Consider the following 14,857-nt stretch of genomic DNA (forward strand, 5'->3'; position numbering starts at 1 on the left):
AGTCCTGACTATAGCAGAAGATTCTTAAATCAGGCCGCGCGGGATTAGCCGAGCGGTCTCAGGCGCTGCAGTCATGGACTATGCGGCTGATCCCGGCAGAGGTTCGAGTCCTCCCTCGGGCATGGGTGTGTGTGTTTGTCCTTAGGATAGTTCAGGTTAAGTAGTGTGTAAGCTTAGGGATGATTACCTTCGCAATTAAGTCCCATAAGATTTCACACACATTTGAACATTTTTTTCTTAAATCAGTACACTGCATCGTAAGTCCATTGCCACTATTAAAGACACCTCAGACACAACTAACTTAAAATCGATGAAAAAGCCGGTGTTTAAGTGATTTGAGGCAAACGCACATCGCTGCTGTTTTATCGCTTGAAACGACGTTATTACTTCAATCTGTCTATACTGTTTCCAGCCTCACAAAATTTATTCTGCAAGTCCTAGGCATTACGCAGTGCACAATATCACTTCCATCCCTTTCTGACTGGCAGTACTGCAAACCAGCATAATACTGAGGGCCTCGCATGAAACTTTGTCTTGGATTCCGTCAATTAATGTGTCGAAAACAATAGAAGTCTTCTGAACAGTTTATATTAATTTGTATTCCAGTCATCAAATCGACGTAGCACATGGTGTGAGGTTTTCAAGGACTGCTAGACTGCACATATCGAAGAAGAGAAATGGTGTCAAAGTAAATGAAGAAGAATAATACTGCCCTGAAAAGTCCGATAGAAATGGAATAAAGTGATAATGAATGTTATCATTAGCTTAGGTAGAGCGTCTCATGTAGTATTTAAAGGGGAAGATTTCAACAGAGACTAGCCCTTCATAGATTCACAGCATAATGATACAGTGAAATGGACTCGAATGAATAAAATAATTTATTATATGAGTAAAACAGTAGAGTATCGAAGGAAATTTATTTTCTTAACACTAGGTAGATTCCTAAGAGGTACATAAGAAAACAGTAGAAAGAGGAATCTCTAGGAATGGGAAAGGTTGAAAATGAGAATAGTAGTAAAAAGGAAGCGAAGTTTTTCTATTCCCAAAGCATTCCTAAAGCTTTCCCATTGCAAGAGGATGACGGGAGGGTATGTAGCACCTGCGAAAACATGGAGGGTTATGAGAGCTAATGCACGGAGCTGCTGGAAGACAGCGCTTGGGTACTCGGAAATATAAACATTCGTCTTTTTTTCCTTTTTTTTTTGATGAGACCATAGTTTCGTACATTATTTTCGACTAGCCCTAATGTCACTACTTTTTTTAACGTAATTTCAGATACAGTTTCGCTGATATATTTGAAACACTTTTTCCGGATTTTTGAAAGATGGAGATCCAAATTCCAAAAGTGAAGAGGGCACGTTTGTCCACTTGCTCATAGGCAGGATTAATTTCCACGATCTTCGGGCTCGTAATCGCACGAGTGCATTTTTCTGGAAGATCCAAGCAAACCGTATTTAACTTACTATTGTGTAGATTGAGCAGTGGTAAAAATTGCTGTTTTGAAGAGCGCGCCGCAGCGCGTAGTGTGAAGCAGTCGCCCTCCGTTTCTGGCGGTGGCGCCGCTGTGGCAGTCCCAGCTTTGGTGTCCTCCTCTGGTGGGAAAGGGGAAAGGTTGCCTGTTCACGTGCATTAAAGGGGCGCTATAAGCTCGCCAGTCAGTCGGTCTGGGTCAGTCTCTCGTCCCCAGTTTGCTAGTCTGTCCCTCGTCCGCATTTGTTAGGCAGTTAGTGTCTGTCTGTCGTTCGGAGTGCTAGTATCTCTGTCGTTCGAATCAACCTTTAAAGCCGGCAAAATGAGAGTCTTTCCACTCCGCCAGTAAGAGAACTCAGCGAGTGGTCGCCCGGTCGGGGCTTAGTCCCTGCATATAAGTCTACGCGTTAGGCCGCCAGTCTGCTCGAGTTTGCTCAGGCAATGGTCACTGGCGGTTGGATCGACCGGCTGGTCTTGAGCGTCGGCGCATGTGAGATCGCCACGTGAGTCCAGTGGGCCGCGGCGTATGGCGAGGGGTAGTGACTTCGCGATCTACACGAGAGCAACAGGGGTCAACCCACGACATTAGTCTGGCCAGTGCGAGCTGCGACGCAGTGAGACGGGAGATCGGCGCGCCTTCCTGCGTCCGTTGAAGCGGCTGGCAGCGGACTGTTCGGGGGAGCGATTTGGGGATGCTGCGCCAGGTCTTCTCGAGAAATCGCAGTTTATTAGAAGTTAGGTGATTGGTGATATGTTGTTTGATTTACTCTTGTTAAATTCTACTTGTTTTCTTGGTGAGGTCACCAGCCGTTTTGCTTTGGGGTCGTTCCACCATTCTTCTCTGTTTGCCCTCCCGCGGGAAGATGGTTGTTTATAAATTGGGTGGTCCGTTTTTCCCTTGTGGAGTAGGGGCGGGTTAGAGCAACCTGCAGTTCGGGTTGTTCAGTAATATCCCTATCAATCTACCGTACGTTAGTAGCTGCCTCTGTCATGTTTCTCAGATTTGGTGTGTTAACGAATTTTATTGCTTGGAGTGTAACGGCCTAGTACCTGAAATATGTTTTGAGCTTTGGAAACTTTGATATTATTGCCTATGATCTTGAGAGGCGATATCTGTGTACTGTAGAGCATCTCAACTATTGTTTGGGCAATCTTGTAGAATTTTATATAAGATTGCATTTCGTTGAGTTTTATTTAAATGATCATTTTAGTATATAAAGTTGCCACCCTTTCACCGTAAGACTTTTCTTAGAAGTTAAAATCAAGTTGCACATTTGGTGGCAAGGTTAATATTTTAATTGTTAGTGTTTTTTGCCACTTACATCCCTCCTACAGGGGGGTGCATAGTTTGTGTGCTTGTGTAAATTGTTAAAACTCTTAGTTTAAAGTAATCTGGTGTGTTGCAGATTTGCACCAGTGTAGTCTTTCAGAGGCTGTTGTGAGCGGTCGTAACTACGGCCGTGTCAAAAGGGAGTGGCAAGGTTCTCTGCCCGAGAGCTGATACAGTCAAAACTTGTTTCTTTCTGCCTCTGAATAAATTGTAACTTTGATATTTAGAGGGTGCTTTCTGATTGTAATTTTAAATCTGTTTCTTTCAAAAAATGCTTTTAGGCACTATTAAAGTGAATAAAATTCCCATTTATTAAATGGAATTGGGTTATGGTTTCATCAGTTACTCCCTGGCAAGTACTTACATGCTTACATAGTGTGATTAAATGTGTTAATGGTCTTGATGAATCGCTAGTAAATAGTATAATTTCTTAAGAATATTCTTTGAAAATAAATCACGGTTCATAGATATAGCTGTAACGGCTCCATTGTACCCACATTTGGAACGTCTGTGTGCTGCGATAACATCTGTGGTGTTGAGCGCAGGCGCTAGAGAAGTTAAACAGCGATTATGAAAAACTACCTGCCTGCAACAGACGGTGGAGAAACTGGTATATTGTCGTAGGGGATATTAATGATTGATATTGTTTTAACAACTGTATTGCTTCTATCTGTTTGCAGCAGACAGGCTTCAACCGTCACTGTAGCCTTCAGGTGGATAGATACCGAAAATAACAAGCATCAAAAACCAATCTTTCCTAACTACCTGCAACCAAATGTGCCGAACTGACGTAGTACAGTTATTATTATTAATGTGAATATTTATGTTTACTCTCTCGGTTCAGTTTTCAACATCAAATGGTTAAAATGGCTCTGAGCACTATGGGACATAACATGTTAGGTCATCAGTCCCCTAGAACATAGAACTGCTTAAACCTAACTAACTTAAGGACATCACACACATCCATGCCCGAGGCAGGATTCGAACCTGCGACCGTAGCGGTCGCGCGGTTCGAGAGTGAAGCGCCTAGAGCCGCTCGGCCACCAGCGGCCAGCTTTTCAGCTTCCCTCGAGGACGCGATGCATACTGCCTAACGTATGACACAGTATATAAATTGAAGACATGAAGTCTGTATACGAATCCGCGATCATTTTATTTTAGCACTTTTATTTTCACAAGTCCGTCTTGTTCGCATAGATTTCTTTACGCTTTATGACCGGTTTCGGCTTATCGCCATCTTCAGAGTGTAAATAAATCTATGTGATCAAGACCGACTTGTGAAAATAAAAGTGTATATAAATAAAATAATAAGGCAATAAATGGTTCAAATGGCTCCGAGCACCACGGGACCCAACATCTATGGTCATCAGTCCACTAGAACCTACAAACACTTAAACATAACCAACCTAAGGACATCACACAACACCCAGTCATCACGAGGCAGAGAAAATCCCTGACCCCGCCGGGAATCGAACCCGGGAACCCGGGCGCGGGAAGCGAAAACGCTACCGCACGACCACGAGCTGCGGACTAAAAGTGTATGATAGAGTCATTGGAAGAAACGGTAACACACTATGTCTAGCCACAACATCCACGCTTGCACTGAAGTTTATGCGACAGCTTGATGATAACGACTAGTGTCGTCATGTAAAACACATTCTAAGATCAAATACTTCATACATTCTTCTAGAAAATGCACCAGTTCATACTTGGAACAAACTTTATCTGCAAAACTCTTAATATCAGGTGGAATGTGTAAAACAGTAAAAGTTCATGAAGTGTTCGCTCGTCTTAAACACCAAAGCTCCTAAATGTGTGAAATGCGTGAGAGACGCCATGCGCTTTTAATAGTACGGAGCGAAATGCGTATGAAAATTTTCACACTGCCACATTTGAGTGCGTCTAATCAAAATTACATGAAGTTCTGACTCTGTATAAATGTCCAAGCCAGCCGGTGTGGCCGAGCGGTTCTGGGCGCTTCAGTCTGGAACCGCGCGACCGATAAGGTCGCAGGTTCGAATCCTGCCTCGGTCATGGATGTGTGTGATGTCCTTAGGTTAGCTAGGTTTAAGTAGTTCTAAGTCTAAGGGACTGATCACCTCAGATGTTAAGTCCCATAGCACTCAGAGCCATCTGAACCATTTTTAAAACGTCAAGATCAAAGTCTGGCATACCAAAGAAAATTAAAATTCACTGCTATAGTTCGTACCAGAGAATTACTCTGAAATATCTACTCTGTAAAACTCCCCAGAAACAAAGTTCGCAACCCTCAATTAATAAGCCCTGCCCGAAATCGGTAGTTTTATCACGTTTTGGGATCAAAGAATCGAGCTATCGAGCGACAAGGAATCGGTGGTCTAGCTTCCGTGCCCAAATACTAGCTCCTTATTTACCGGATGTCCCTTCTAAAGTCTCCTGGGGCAAATTCTCTGATGTTTCGGCAAATATTTGCAATTTCGATTTTGCAATCAGACAGTCACGTTGAGACGTCATCTTAGAACAATTACACATGGCTGTCCTTAAACTGACACACAATATTTTTAGCGCAACGCAATCTGACTTTCAAAAATCCCTACAAAAGAATGGCCCTGACTAACATTAACCTATACCTTTCACAAATCACTTACCTCACCAAAAATCTTCGTTACTTGAACTACTGCAATACAGCGAGCGCTACTACTGCCAGCTAAATAAAAGATTCAAACTACTGAAGGCACTAACTACTAATAGGCATAGTTAGCAAATGAAAGATTTTGATAGAGAACAAACAATGTATTTACCTTACTAGTGTTCAAAAGTCATAATATATATAGCAGTTGTCCGCAGCTCGTGGTCGTGCGGTAGCGTTCGCGCTTCCCACGCCCGGGTTCCCGGGTTCCCGGGTTCGATTCCCGGCGGGGTCAGGGATTTTCTCTGCCTCGTGATGATTGGGTGTTGTGTGATGTCCTTAGGTTAGTTCGGTTTAAGTAGTTCTAAGTTCTAGGGGACTGATGACCATAGCTGTTAAGTCCCATAGTGCTCAGAGCCATTTATATAGCAGTTCATGATATCCAGTCTTACAAATTTCAAAACTCCGCCACCTCTCTCCCCACATCCACCACTGCTGGCGGCTCATCTCCAACTGCGCAACGCTACGCGCTGTTCACATCCAGCTGCCCAACACTACAATGGCAGACAACAATGCAAACTAGCCGCAGACTGCACACAGCACAGCCAGTGATTTTCATACAGAGCGCTACGTAACGTTGCCAATAAGAAAACATAAACAGCATACTTACAACGTCCTTCATGTGACGCGCAGTGTCTATGAAATGATTTTTAAAGCGCAGTTTTAAGTGCCTGTTTGATAGAGCGGTCCCCATTTAGCCTAGTGCGATATTCGTTTTATCGATATCTGTAACAGGGTATGATGTATCATGCAGCGTAACTTACTGTGACAGTGCGAGAGAGAGAGAGAGAGAGAGAGAGAGAGAGAGAGAGAGAGACAAAGATATTGTTTAGTACTCTGTGGCGGTCAGCGCTCACATAATTATTCTTGGGAGATAGAGCTTTTGTTCTTCTTAAGAGTAAATCTGAGTAGAAGAGAGCCATTCATGTGATGTAAAAATCGACGCCATTGCGAGTTTTTGATTCACATTGTAAAATATATGTGTATATGGAAGGAAATCAGTTAACAGAACAATAAAATATTCTTCATTTCAGGAAGGTACGTGTTATTATACACCCAGCGTATACTTCTATTGTGATTTAATAATAAATACCAGCTTGAGAACAGTTCCGACGGGAGCGTTCAGTTCTAGTGAAATAGTTCGATATTTTCTTCGGAAAAGAAGTCACTTCATGGATCATTCAAATCCACAATAGTACCTGGGCATTTCTCAGAACTGAAAGCAGTCTGATTGCTATGCAACAGAGCCCCGAAGAATATTTCTCCCTAGCGGTTCTAGGCGCTCAGTCCGGAACTGCGGGACTGCTACGGTCGCAGGTTCGAATCCCGCCTCGGGCATGGCTGTGTGTGATGTCCTTAGGTTAGTTAGGTTTAAGTAGTTCTAAGTTCTAGGGGACTGATGACCACAGATGTTAAGTCCCATAGTGCTCAGAGCCATTTGAACCATTTTTGAATATTTCTCCGTAATTTTGGTTACCACTTTCAGCTCAACACGGTATCTGCAGCATCTGGAGCAGATTTTTACAACAGCGGAAGCGCGTATTCGCTACCAGTTTCACACATCGCCCTGTGTACGCTGTATGTATTTACCCACAACAGTGAACATACAGTTACTCACACACATAGAAAGACAATACAAGGTGGTGTGGGAAACATTTCAGTATAAAGGTCCTGTAGAGCTAAACAGTAATTAACCTAGTAGTAGTAGTAGTAGTAGTAAAAAAAAATTCTTTTTTTCAAAGGAGCCTTTATAAGGGGAAATAAAATACGAAGAACAAGCTGCACTGCAGCAGCGACTGAGCAGTGCGGCTGCGTGGTGGTGGAGGTCAGTGCGGGTCATACCACAGCTGACGCTGCTGGGTTACTGGTTACTCTTCGTGTTTTAGTCTGCTTGTTTGAAAACGCAGTCACTGCTGAAATTTTCACAATCATATGCTGGCACAGATATGTAGAACACATTTTTTTTGTCTGGCAGATGACCCAAAGGAAAAAAAAAAAAATAGATGAACTGCAAACAGGAATCCTCGAAGCACATTAGAACATACAAGTCACCCTTCAAAAAGAAGGCTAAATATAACCAAAGAAACCAACAAACATTCTTTTAACATTCACAGGAAACTAACAGCCACAAACACTACCCTACATTCCAGATCGAATAATCTGCACAACCAGAAGTTAGCCACAGTAAAACACTTGTTATACAGACTAACAAGAACACCACTTAATAGAAGATATTATGAAAAAGAAATGAGCTCAGTCACAGAAATAGCCAGAAACAGTGAGTGTGACACACATCTAGTACACAGAATCAATCAAGAAAACTGAAACACAAAAAAGAAATAAACGCAACAATCAACGTATCCAGAAAGCAGAAAAACGTAAAAGCCCCAAACCCACACATACAAACAACACTCATACCGAATGACAACATCATGCCAGCCGTTGTGGCCGAGCGGTTCTAAGCGCTTCAGTCCGGAACCGCGCTGCTGCTACGGTGGCAGGTTCGAATCCTACCTTGAGCATGGATGTGTGTGATGTCCTTAGGTTAGTTAGGTTTAAGTAGTTCTAATTCTAGGGGATGACGGGACGACCTCAGATGTTCAGTCCCATAGTGCTTAGAGCCATTTTAACCATTTGACAACATCAACCAGAAGGAAAGCACATGGTCTACTATGACCTACATACATAAGTTAACACACGAAGTGGAAAACATACTAAGAAAAGAGGGCCTTCGTGTAGCATATAAAACTGTAGATACACTCTCAACAGACTTAAGCCAACTAACTATCAAGACGGACAACTTCCAGGGATGAAAATGGTTCAAATGGCTCTGAGCACTATGGGACTTAACATCTGAGGTCATCAGTCCCCTAGACTTATAACTAACCTAAGGACGTCACACACCCATGCCCGAGGCAGGATTCGAACCTGCGACCGTAGCGGTCGCGTGGTTCCAGACTGAAGCGCCTAGAACTGCTCAGCCACACCGGTCGGCCCAGGGATTAGGAAAATACAAACTTGAATGACGATGTTGCAAGGCAATGTACGTAGGCATGACATGTAGTCATTTTAAAACACATACAACTGAACAGTGTTAATGCCCATATACGTAATATGTTGGATAGATCCGATGTGTTTACTTTTTAAATGCTGTAAAGATTTAATCGCAATGAATAACACACAGTTAAATTATTGTTCTAGCGTTGAGAATATAAAACAAATCATGTATGTACTGTTTAATGTACCGATTAAGCTCGTCTTTAACTCGATATTAATTATCATTTCAAAAAGTATGCAAACTTTGGTCCTTGGTATCTCTGTTTGGAGAAAGCCCTTTTTAGAAGGGAAAAAGCGGACTAGGCAGACACGGCACATAGTGTTGAGATAGAGTTAAAAGGTGGCCTTGTTGCGTCCTTGGTTGGGAACACATTTTGCGCGGAGAAAAGTTTACCGTACGCAGATTGAGCGGGGCAGAAGTTCCAGGCAGCATCGACAGTGAAAGGTCACGTCCATTGGTGTGCAACGCATTACTTTAAACTTTGTGCTGGCATCTCCTTAAAGACTGAAGGTTCAAAATGGCTCTGAGCACTATGGGACTTAACATCTATGGTCATCAGTCCCCTAGAACTTAGAACTACTTAAACCTAACTAACCTAAGGACATCACACACATCCTTGCCCGAGGCAGGATTCGAACCTGCGACCGTAGTAGTCGCGCGGTTCCGGACTGAGCGCCTAGAACCGCTAGACTACCGCGGCCGGCCAAAAGATTGAAGGAAAGCGTTGGTTACTACCTCAGGGTTTACTAACTTGCACTGAACGTCTTGTTAAAAAATTAGAGTCTCCTACAGGACTGAGCTTTGTTACTAATCCTGAAATTGTTGCTCATCCACAAGTTTTGTGACTGGCAGTTCTCAATGGAAGCAAGAAATTTATGTACATGTTGAAAACTGAAATATTTAGTATTCATTTAACACAACAGTATTTAATTTATGTTTTGTTATCATCTGGTTATCGCCTTTCTAGACCTTCGGAAGACACCTCAAATGTGAACAGACAGCGCACACAACGTCAGCGATGGCATCTAAGTCTACGAAGACTGTTACTGCGAAAGATGTGTGACATTTGACGATTATGCATCCATACGAAAAATAAAAAAAACTGCAATTTTTTTTTATTTTGACATGGTTACAACACAAAAAATATTATTTAATGATGTAGTGAACATCTTAAACTCTAAAAATTTGACTACGAACCTCGAAACCCATTATTTGACTGACGCAAAAATATACTGCAAACGTTACTAAGATATTAATTTATAAGCTTCCTACTCTTTCTTGGAAAGTGCATGAGAATATGTGAGTACAGAATAATTTAGAATATGTCAGGTTCTACACAAAAATTTGGATTTCAAACGAAATTTTTGGTATGACCCAAGAAATAATTTGTAACGACACGAGACAATAGGTTCATAAACAAATTTCAGCGGAGGGGATGCTTACACTTTGCATCGGAATAAATAGGGACGTGTATCAACATTTCTATGTATTTTTACAATTACTTCTCGAAGTTTTAGAATTTCATTAGGTTAACATATAACTGGTGTTCGTTGTATAGAGGTCAACTGTTATGAGGATATGAGCCTTAGCCTAACACATGAAATATAACAATCACGACGAATATAATGCTGGTAAACAGCAATTAGTCTCAGGTTCCTCTGCAGCTGTAAAGAGATGCAAAGAAACTGAAAATGGGTTCTGATGACCGCAGTATGACAACTGATCAACATTTCTGCTGAAGGAAGCTTATACGGTAATGTTCGTGAACAAATTAAACAGATATTTGAGGGTGTAAAGACAAACACGTATGCAGTCAACCTTAACATGGATTTCATGAAGGACAGAGGAAGGAAAACAATCCTAGTTACTACTGTTAAATTTCTGATTGTTGAGACGCAGTTCAAAAGGCTACAACAAATTAATTATAATTTTCTTACGATGAACCAAATGGTGTAAAAGGCCACGATGCATAAAAACTGAAAAACAAAAGTTTAGATTCATCAGCAAATCCTGAACACATTTAAATTACTGAGACTGTAATGTAGCCAGTACGTCTACAGTATGACTGAACGAGTAGAAAACCAGTACTGTACCAGACGGATGGACTACAATCTACCTATATGAACAGTGGATATTAAGTCTAAACACGAGTGAAGTCACACATTTAAAGACCTGAAAATGTTGCAAAGGAAGTAATATACCCCGCTGCAAGTGCAAGCGCCGACCTCACCGTAATTCTCATAGCTAGTTGCACGAGAATGGCAACCAGAAAGTAATATCAATGCAAATACCGAATATCTATAAGCCACGCCAGTTGCCCATAGCGAAACATGGAATGGCGAGGCGAGTCAACAGCCAAGAACATCATCAGACGAAACGCAGAGTGCTTTGTCGGCCATTCAACGAGGCTGACCAAGAAACAGGATTAGACTGTACTCGAAGAGTGAAAGTATCCGGACATATTACAAAAGTGTACGTTTGTTTGTATGTATGTATGCATGTGCGCTCCACTTCACGGTGTCAGTTCCCTCCAGAACTGCTTCAGACATTAGTCGGGTCCATGCCACATAGTGTTTCGGCACTTCTGCGTGCTCGCGGGTCCCTACACGATATGAAGCAGGTGTACCAACTTCTTTGGCTCTTCAGTGTGTAATTACAACACGTTCTGCAGGCAGTGTCGATATACCACTGGATATACCTGCTAAACTATATTACTGTTACTGGCGGGAAGGCGTGCCGGTCTCCAGCACGAATCCCCCCCGGCGGATTAGTGTCGAGGTCCGATGTGCCGGCCAATCTGTGGATGGTTTTTAAGGCGGTTTTCCATCTTCCTTGGCAAATGCGGGATGGTTCCCCGTATTCCGCCTCAGTTACACTATGTCGGCGGTTGCTCCACAAACAGTTTCTCCACGTACGCGCACACCATAATTATTTTACCACGCAAACATTGGGGTTACACTCGTCTGGTGTGAGCCGTTCCCGATGGATTCACTGGGGGCCGAACGACACAACAACCCTGGGTTCGGTGTGGGGCGGCGATGGGGTGAGTGAACTGCTGTAGCCTGTTGTGGGGTTGTGTACCACTGAGGGTTACGGCGGGGACGAAGCCTCTCCGTCGTTGCTAGGTCCCCAGTTCCCGTGCTATGACATCACTAAGACATGCAAGAGAACCAACCTCTGAGCGTAATTAGAGAAACAGGCGAAATATATGTACAAACACGTATAAAATACGTTAAATGCATGTGAAATATATGTGACATGTGTGTGTCGTGGCAAAGCTGCTGGCAAAATGCTCCTTCTAAACCCCTGGATCGATTTCAGCCGTACACATTATTTAATAACTGCAAAGACGCGCTGTGGATGAACAACCACAATATGCTTTTGAGCTGTGCCTAATAACCTGGAGAGTGAAGACAGAGGAAGAGATGGACATATAGGGAAGGGGAAAGAGGAATGATGGAAGAGAGGATGGACAGGAGAGCGTAAATGGGCAGAGAAAGGGAATAGGGTGGACAGAGAGAGAGAGAGAAGAGGTGGAGATGGAGAGAAAGATGGGGAAAAGTGAAAATGAGCTAACAGAACTGGAATAAACACATAAATGTGCGATGCCAGGTACTCAGCTAATACGAATATAAATGACAAAACAATCCGCCAACTTAGAACTCGCAGAGACTACTCAGGTATAAGGACAGCCTATCACCTAATTATATTGGTGTGCACATGACTGGTAACCAAACTGAACAATCATTCCCACCAAAGACGATGAAACTACCACGAGGCTCACTGCAAAAGAAATGCACACTGTTTTTGTAAAAATACAGTTTTTATTCTCCATGTGTGAAAGTTTTACAGTGTGTAGATACATCCTTGCCGCCTATTTCCAAACTTAGTTCAACCTGTTCCCGTGAGTGGCGCCGTCACAGCATGTCTTCAAGATGACTGCTACACTTGACGTTCGTCAGAAGCAACTTGCTGTCATAGAATTCCTGTGCTGTGAAAACGAGACTGTGGGAAACGTCCACAAGAGGTTGAAAGAGGTGTATGGAGATGCTGCTGTCGATCGCCGTACAGTTAGTTGGTTGGCCAAGCAGGTTACGTGATGAAAGCGGGCACGGCAATATTGAGGACTGTCCTCGCAGCGGCAGGCCTCGTACTGCACACACTCCAGACAATGTGCAGAGAGTTAACGAATTGGTGACTGCTGACAGACGCATCACAGTGAACGAATTGTCACGCTACGTTGGGATAGGGGAAGGAAGTGTTGGCAGGATACTGAAAGTGTTGGCGTTAAAAAAGGTTTGTGCCAGGTGGGTTCCCAGGATGTTGACAATGGATCACAAAGAAACAAGAAACAGCGAACTATTTGAACAGTAGGAGAATTGTGACAGGTGATGAAACATGGCTTCATCATTTTTCACCAGAGACGAAGAGGCAATCAATGGAGTGGCATCATGCAAATTCACCCAAGAAAAAAATATTCAAAATCACACCTGCTGCTGGAAAAGTTATGGCTACGGCGTTTTTCGATTCCGAAGGACTCTTGCTTGTGGACATCATGCCAAGTGGAATCAAAAATGGTTCAAATCGCTCTGAGCACTATGGGACTTAACATCTGTGGTCATCAGTCCCCTAGAACTTAGAACTACTTAAACCTAATTAACCTAAGGACATCACACACATCCATGCCCGAGGCAGGATTCGAACCTGCGACCGTAACGGTCACCCGGTTCCAGACTGAAGCGTCTAGAACCGCACGGCAACACCGGCCGGCCGAAGTGGAATCACCATAAATTCTGATGCATATGTGACGACACTGAAGAAACTTCAAGATCGACTGAGTTGTGTTCGACCACATCGGCAAAAGCAGGATGTTTTGCTGTTGCACGACAATGCACGGCCACACGTTAGTCAAAAAACCATGGAAGCGATCACAAAATTCGGATGAACAACACTGAAACACCCGCATTACAGTCCTGACCTGGCTCCATGTGACAGTCATCTCTTCGGGAAACTGAAAGACTCTCTACATCTACATCCATCTACATCCATACTCCGCAAGCCACCTGACGGTGTGTGGCGCAGGGTACCTTGAGTACCTCTATCGGTTCTCCCTTCTATTCCAGTCTCGTATTGTTCGTGGAAAGAAAGATTGTCGGTATGCCTCTGTGTGGGCTCTAATCTCTCTGATTTTATTCTCATGGTCACTTCACGAGATATACTTAGGAGGGAGCAATATACTGCTTGACACTTCGGTGAAGTTATGTTCTCGAAACTTCAACAAAAGCCCGTTCCCAGCTACTGAGCGTCTCTCCTGCAGAGTCTTCCACTGGAGTTTATCTATCATCTCCGTAACGCTTTCGCGATTACTAAATGATCTTGTAACGAAGCGCGCTGCTCTCCGTTGGATCTTCTCTATCTCTTCGATCAACGCCATCAGGTACGGATCCCACACCGGTGAGCAATATTCAAGCAGTGGGCGACCAAGTGTATTGTAACCTACTTCCTTTGTTTTCGGATTGCATTTCCTTAGGATTCTTCCAATGAATCTCGGTCTGGCATCTGCTTTACCGACGATCAACTTTATATGATCATTCCATTTTAAATCACTCCTAATGCCTACTCCCAGATAATGTATGGAATTAACTGCTTCCAGTTGCTTCGTGAAACAAGGTCTGAAGATGATGACTCCCTTGTGCACGCTGCCAAACAGTGGCTTCAACAGGTTGGTCCAGAATTTTACCGTGCGGGTATACAGGCGCTGGTTTCAAAATGGTGTAAGGCAGTTGAGAGGGATGGAAATTATGTGGAGAAATGAAAATGTTGTCCCTAAAGGATGTATGCACATACTGAAAAACTTTCAAACATGTAGAATAAAAGATGGATTAAAAAAAATAGTGTGCATTTCTTTTGGAGTGACCCTCGTATAATTCATCAATTTGCCGTGAATTTTGTTCGATGTTTTATCTCATTATGCTGGAAGATAGATACTCGTCTGGCTCTTAACGATCCCCCGGTGTCGAGAACAACAACTATTCCCGTGCGTGTGTTTATGAGCAGCCGAGACTCGCGGGAACAAGAGCCCACCTGGAGCGCGGCAGTCACGTGAGGAGGCGCGTGTGAAAAGCGCGGCGTCTGGTACAATGGGGGCAGGGCGCGAGCAATCAGCGAGCAGACAGCCCGCGTCTCTGCTCTCCCCATTTACGCGGGGCCCGACCGGTAGGCGCGCGACAAACTCGCAGCCGAGGCACGTTCGCTGCTGCTGTAATTTGGCCGTGATTCATATTTCCCGTTGGGTATGAGAGACAAAAAATCGACGGCAGCGTGCGTTGTT

The sequence above is a fragment of the Schistocerca americana genome, chromosome 3 (genome assembly GCF_021461395.2).
Source record: "Schistocerca americana isolate TAMUIC-IGC-003095 chromosome 3, iqSchAmer2.1, whole genome shotgun sequence".
In the NCBI taxonomy this organism is placed as follows: domain Eukaryota; kingdom Metazoa; phylum Arthropoda; class Insecta; order Orthoptera; family Acrididae; genus Schistocerca; species Schistocerca americana.